The following is a 6,786-nucleotide window of genomic DNA, read 5'->3' as shown; positions in this document are numbered from 1 at the left end:
CAATATATATCGTTTTACACGTGTAGAAAGAATAGGCATTTTTTCATCAACTCATAAGAAAGAAGGCATTTTTCACATCCATCTGAAAAATGGGCCATGACTTGGATGCATCAAGAGAAAAAATAACTCGAATCGTATTCATCTTGGCCACAGGAGCAAAGGTCTCCTGATAATTAACCCCATGAATCTTTGCATACCCCTTAGCAACCAACTGAGCCTTGTACCTACTAACTATTCCATCTGGGTTTTGTTTCACCATTTACACCCGACTGCTCTATGGCCAGGCGGAAGAGAAACCAAGACCCAAGTATTATTGACCTCCAATGCATATAATTCCTCTAACATCGCAGCCTTCCAATGAGGCTGGGCCAACGCCTCTGCCACTGTACATGGTATATCAACCAATGAGAGAGAAGCCAGAAAAGATCTGTAACTAGGAGACAAACGATGATCTAAAGTATAATCAATGATAGAATAAACCACAATATTAGCATATCTAGCTGGCATTCCTACAATATGTTTATCTTTCCGAACAACAATAGGTGGAGTATCAGTTCTATCAACAACCGGTAAATCAACATCAATGAGATGGCTCAATACCTGATAAAAGTGAATCAGTGGCAAGTGGTGAACCTGGAGAAGCAGAAGATGTCGGGCAATCTGGTGGAGAAGGTTGGCACCCTGGATATCGACGAGTATAGACCTGTAAAGGAGGTAAAACCAAATGTGGAACTGGAGGGGAGACTATAGGCTCTGGCTGAACACTCATTGGAAGTAGAAAAGAAATAGGAACCGAATGTGAATCCTCATGAGGAAAAGGGAGTAATGGAAATCACTCCCCATGAGATAGAACATCGCTGAAAAGAATGGAGCATGTTCGAAGAAGGTAACGTCCATGGAGATGAAACAACGATGCGATGAGGGGTGATAACACCAATAACCCTTCTAAGTATGAGAGTAACCCAGAAACACACATTTCAAGGCACGTGGATCTAGTTTAGAGATAGACCTGGTGACTTGGACGAAACAAACACACCCATAAACACGAGGTAGGATTTGAAAATCAGAACGATCATGATGAATAATAGAATACGGGGTGCGAAAGCCAAGAGCTCGAGATGGAGAACGGTTAATGAGATACACCGCCGTAAGGACAACATTAGACCAGAAACGTGAAGGAACATTCATGCCAATAGACATAGCACGAGCAAGATCAAGAATATGAGGGTTTTTTCTTTCTGACTTGCCATTTTGCTTTGGAGTTTGAGTGTTAGAGGTTTGATGCAAAATACCATTGGCCTCACACTAGGTGAAAACATAGTTTTTTTTACTCCTGGCCCGGGTAGGAACTGACTGGTACTAATTGTCAAGAATATATTTGACGGGCTTTTTATGAAATTGATGGTCCATAACCGTCAAACAAAAACTCAACCGCCCACGCTTGTCAAGAAAAATTTCCCTGAAATCCAGCCCAAAGCGCGAATACCTTCCCCCCAAAATTTTCGCTCTTTTCCAATTTTTCTCTCTTTCGATTTTAATTTGGTCAAAACCGCAACTCACCGTCATATACAACAAATTCCGCCAAAGCTAACAATTTCATCTTTACAGCAACTTTAAAGAAATAGAGTAGTTATCAGCAAGCTTCAATTTCACCGGTTTGTTTCTTATATTCAAAAAAGATGTTATTTTTTCTTTAATTAGTATATTGGGATGATGCATCTTTCTCATGAAATTTATTGGAGTTCTTTGAGGGGTTTGTTTATGATATGGGGGTGTATTAAAAAATTGTTTTGTGAATATTTCATTGTTGTTGTGATGTGAATTATTAAGTGATTGAGGAGTTTTAGTTAGTTCAATTTATTGAATTTGTAAGAAATAAATGATTAAAAATCAAAACAAATTTCAAAGAACTATCATTCCGTTGATAAACAATTTGTCTGGAGTTTCGCCTACTCTTCTTTTGAATAAGTCTGAACTTAGGTATAATTTCTTTGTAGTTATTTCAATTATTTATGGCACCTGTAACTCCATGAGCTAATTCATCTGTTACATATGTTGTAGAGGTATAAATTGGTATCATAACCCTTGTTTTTTTCCCATTCTTGTAATGCGTTGCGTCAAAACTCTAACTTTTTAAATTGGTCGTTTTGCATATACACTACTACAGCTAGCTTTGATGGAATTTTAGTTAGTTTGCATCTCATAAACTCATAAAGGTTTGTTTTTTTTTCTTTGTTTAAAAAGACTTCTTTATTTTAAGAAATGTAACACATATCATTATCGTTGTTATTGATATGCTATTGTTACTGCGAATTAATATTGTATAACGTTGTGACTTTTTACTGCTTTATCAAAAAATTTGAGTAAATTATTGTTGTTAAAATTGTGAGTTTTCACTATTCATTTCACTGAGTAATGGAAGTTTTCATCTTTTAATTGGATGCACTTCTTGGTGAAGATGTTGGTTTGTCGTGTTGAGGGTGTTGTCCATCAATTCTAACGATTGTTTTTATAAACTATGTTTTGTTCAACATGGTGAGAGTGTTGGTCTGTCAAAAATGTTATTCGCGTGGTGGTTGTGTCTAATGTAGGGGCAGAACTAGGAATTTAGAGTGGGGGGACATAAACATAGTAAAAAAAATTAGTTGCATATCGACTCATGAAATTTCTGATTATATGGCTTTCACTACCACTATTACCCGTTTGTATGTGCGTGCTGCAAGTCGTATTAGTTAGTTGGTGATGTAATATTACCCGTTTGTATGTGCGTGCTGCAAGTCGTATTAGTTAGTTGGTATGACACCTTATTTGATATGCAAGTGGCATTTGTACTGATAATTAGAATTCATGTTGTTTTTTGTTGGTGGCACTTGTGATATGTGATGTTAATGAAGGCCATGCAGCCATGTCTTTTGGGTATTTCGCCCTCCGACGTGGGTATGCCTTCATAACAATGTCTAGGTGCACAGGGACCAGAGTGGTCCATCTGCGTAAGTAGAAACTAGAAGCAGAAAACCCTATAGGAATGAGATCTTGGTATTAAGCTATATTCACCAATGGTTCATTGGTACTTTTGATGTAGCGGTTGTTTTTATTTTGTTATTAGACTTATTTGGACTTGATGCCCTGCTGATTTTTGTAAAAATGTGAATTAACTTCACACAAGTCTATTGATCATACGTCATGTATGTAAGCATGAATGTTTAGTTCCATTATATCGGCATGAGATTTGTCTACAAGGTTTTCAGTTTTCATCAAGTGAATGTATAGTTCGTATGTCCTTTCCACTTTGTTGTAGATCGACAATTAACTGTCCTTAAGAATTTATGCCTATAATGACTTCTAGGCCGGTCAGGGATCACAGTGAAGATGTACGTGAAGTGATTTCTAATAAAATTCCTCTTACTACAAGACGAATGTTATTTGCGGGTTCGTTTGTTTGCTTGTGGTCAACTTCCCAAGGTACTTATCAGGTTCGCAACTTTTCCAAACTACTAGTTTCCTTTTGGGCCATCTATTAAAATTTTCATCCTTAATAGAAGTAAGAACTTTGAGTGCAATCAATAGCTAATTGTGAAAACTGAGAAATTCTACTATATACACAACATGCACATGTTTTGCCTGAGGAATGTGGACATGTGCTGAAAACATATAGGCATGTCTGTGAGCACTCTGCCATAATATCAGTTCGATACTATGGGTGAAATTCATAGGAGTATTTTTGTAGGAGGATGATTTACGGACTAACTTTTGAGACAAGTCATAGAAGTCGGGTGGACTGGTCTCAAGGAGATCCTTACGTGGGTGGGTATGTTCGTCTCAGGCCATGCCTTTCCCTCAAGATGTTGTTTTATCTTGCAAATGTTTACTCATCTTAACATTTTAATTCCTTTTCTTTTTCGATTTGAAATACAGACTATTTGAGATTTCATAATCTCAATTTTTCAAAATGCATTTTACGTATGTGAAATGACGTTATCTGTATCGATGTCCAGTCGTTCATGGAATGATGGAACCTTCTGCAGACTAGCTTGACAACACTGCATTCTCTATACTGCGAACGTAATTCAATGTTGATTTAGCCCTGCTAAACTTCTACTATTGGCTGTAGATATCCTGTTTTGAGTATTAAGGCTTTGACTTTGGTCGTAGTGAAATTGTATTTATGTTAATAGAGAAATAGTTTGGAGAAAAGGAGGATACAGCCTAATTAGGTTTGGTCTTGTATCACTTCAATATATATATATATATATATATATATGAAAATCAGGGTTTACAACAATAGAAACTGCCAAAAATATTGCCCTAGTCGCCCCTCGGGAGATGTCCTCCTAGAACTCTATCAGACACCATTTTCTTAAGTTTGTGTCAAAAGATATGGCGTGAAACATACATTATCGCTTCTAATTATGTTTGTAAATTTTGAATTACAGCACTGGCTTTAGGGGATCCATCTGTGGCAATTGAAGAAGTGACTCCGCCTGTCTATCCATCCAATAGACTCTTCCCTTATGAGGTTTTTTTTTTTCTCAATAATTACTCAATTCTATCTTCTTCATTTCTGGAATGTTTCTTTTTCGTGATTCACTCTGCTATATTGGGCTGTGTGTTTATGGTAGGTGAATTTTTATTTCTATATGATAGGATAGAATTGTCAAACTCTTTGAGACGAATACTTATTTTGTCGTCAACATCTTCGATGTAACATTACGCCCTCAATTCAACGTAACAGGTGTTGTCAAGGTACTTTCCACAACTTTCATGTGTATAAAGAAATATTTTACAAGGAATTTAAACTGGTTGGACCACAATTTTGCATTAGTAAACCACAACACGCTTCAACTTTTTCCTTAGTCATTTTCCTCCCATGTCTTTGCATGATGATAATGTGAATTATTGTCTCACTTGGCCCAGATTCCGGAAGGTAATGGTTCTGGAGTCGTTTGGGATGAACAGGGGCATATTGTGACTAGTTATCATGGTAATGTTATTCAGAAAGTACTTAGCTTGGTTTAGTAAAGCCAATATACATTTTCCTAATGAGCTATTTTCAAATGGACTATGGTCAACTCAGATGGAAGCTCTTTGTATCATAGAATGTCGGTACTGGAACTCTCTAAGTTTGTTTTACTTATTCTAATTGTTCTTTCTTGTAGTTGTTGGTAATGCACTTTCTAGAAATCCAAAGACCGGTGAAGTGGTTGCACGCGTAAATATTCTTGCATCTGAAGGGTGAGTCTTTCGGTAGAATTAGTGGCATGATCTGATTGCTGATGCATGCAACTATGATATTCTTTGGGATAATCTTTATTTAATGGGTGTAAGAGTAGTATCCAGTTTGTCTGATTGTCATCTTTTGTTGGTAGGGTGCAAAAGAACTTTGATGGTGCGTTAATTAGTGCAGATTGTGACAAAGATCTTGTTGTCCTGAAGGTATTTGCAAGTTTATCTAAATTGTTTTTTTTCCTTTAAATGGGTATACAATTATACATTTCCCAACACTTCGCTTTTTTTTTTCTTGTCATTAGACTGGACTGCTGGAGTAGCTGTCATATGAGTGTTCATCAACTCTGTCATCTTGTTTACTGCTTTATGAAAGGTCTATCACATTGGATATTGTTTGAAGTAGTAATTTAGTTATTATGCTAAGAAACATGCCCCTTGAGAAAGGTTTCTCAGTTTTATCTCTCTCTGTCTTGCTTGTCCCTGCAGCTGGAGAAGGCTCTGCGTGAGATGCGATCAAACCGCCAAAACCAAATATAATCTCTGATTCAAAGATGGCTAAAGCTAATGCTCTAATTGCTAACATTGAGGAGAAATCTTTGGAGGTGGAATCAAAGTTGCATGATGTTGATGCTAAGCTTTTGAAGCTAGTAGAAAGAGTTCGAGATGGAGAGAACCCGAAAGAGGTTGAAAGCGTGAAAGTTCAACTGCTTGAAGTGAGCAGCCTTTACTGACAGAGTAAGAGAAAGATCTTGAAGAGATGCAGAGGAAGATTGAAACCAGTAATGAAATCTAGTTGGTTTTGCATACACATGAAGATGTATGGTTGTATATGGAGTATACTAAAACTCATGTAATGTACTTTGCTACAATATTTTGGTGTTTTGATGAAAGAATATATTGTATTTTGGTAGAATGCAGTTGATTTGAGTTGGACAGTTTAATTTTTGCAGGAAAAATGGATATGAAATTTAGATTATAAAAATTTAAAAAAAAAAAAAAAAAAAAAAAAAAAAAAAAAAAAAAAAAAACATTAATGCTTAGAAAAATGACGGATATAGACCGTCAAGAAAATTTATGTATACAGAAAATTGACGTAGCAGACTGTCAATAATTTTCAATTGCATCCCAAATTTCATTAAAATCATACAAATTTGACTAGTGAAATAGTAAAGTTTGACAGTTATAGACCGTCAACAATTCTATTTATTATTGACGTTGATCACCCGTCAAATAAATTTAAAATTATTGACGGTAACTAATCGTCAACAAAAAAAATGACTGCGAATTGTTTGACGGGCCTTGAGACGGGCAATGTCAGTCAAAAACAGTGTTTTTTGACGGATTCTACCTGTCAAAAAAGTCTTATTTTCACCTAGTGTCATAGAACTGTTGAAGACCATGAGACAAAAATTCCCCACCCTGATCGGAACGAAAGACTTTAACTGTTGTACCAAACTGTGTACGAACCATTGCAGTAAAACTCTGGAAAATGGAGGAGACTTCATCCTTGGATTTCATTAAATAAACCCAAGTACACCTAGTGAAATCGTCAATGAATAA

General features: G+C 36.2%; 1 long non-coding RNA gene across 11 annotated transcripts; it reads left to right on the top strand.

Annotated features, from left to right (window-relative positions):
* The first annotated feature begins 1,523 nt into the window (after positions 1–1,523).
* Positions 1,524–5,738, top strand: LOC147483149 (uncharacterized). Of its 11 annotated transcripts, none has more exons than XR_015205726.1 (7): positions 1,524–1,655; positions 3,365–3,462; positions 4,434–4,516; positions 5,157–5,232; positions 5,367–5,433; positions 5,529–5,599; positions 5,713–5,738. It is a non-coding gene; the product is annotated as an uncharacterized LOC147483149 (long non-coding RNA). The 11 variants fall into 11 exon arrangements; XR_015205721.1 differs by having other exon boundaries at positions 3,365–3,473; XR_015205725.1 differs by having other exon boundaries at positions 1,538–1,655; positions 3,356–3,462.
* The last annotated feature ends 1,048 nt before the right edge of the window (positions 5,739–6,786 follow it).

This window comes from Coptis chinensis, chromosome 8 (genome assembly GCF_015680905.1).
Source record: "Coptis chinensis isolate HL-2020 chromosome 8, ASM1568090v1, whole genome shotgun sequence".
Taxonomy (NCBI): Eukaryota; Viridiplantae; Streptophyta; class Magnoliopsida; order Ranunculales; family Ranunculaceae; genus Coptis; species Coptis chinensis.
The sequence above is the reverse complement of the archived record's forward strand: the minus strand, read 5'-3'. Positions and strand labels throughout refer to the sequence as shown.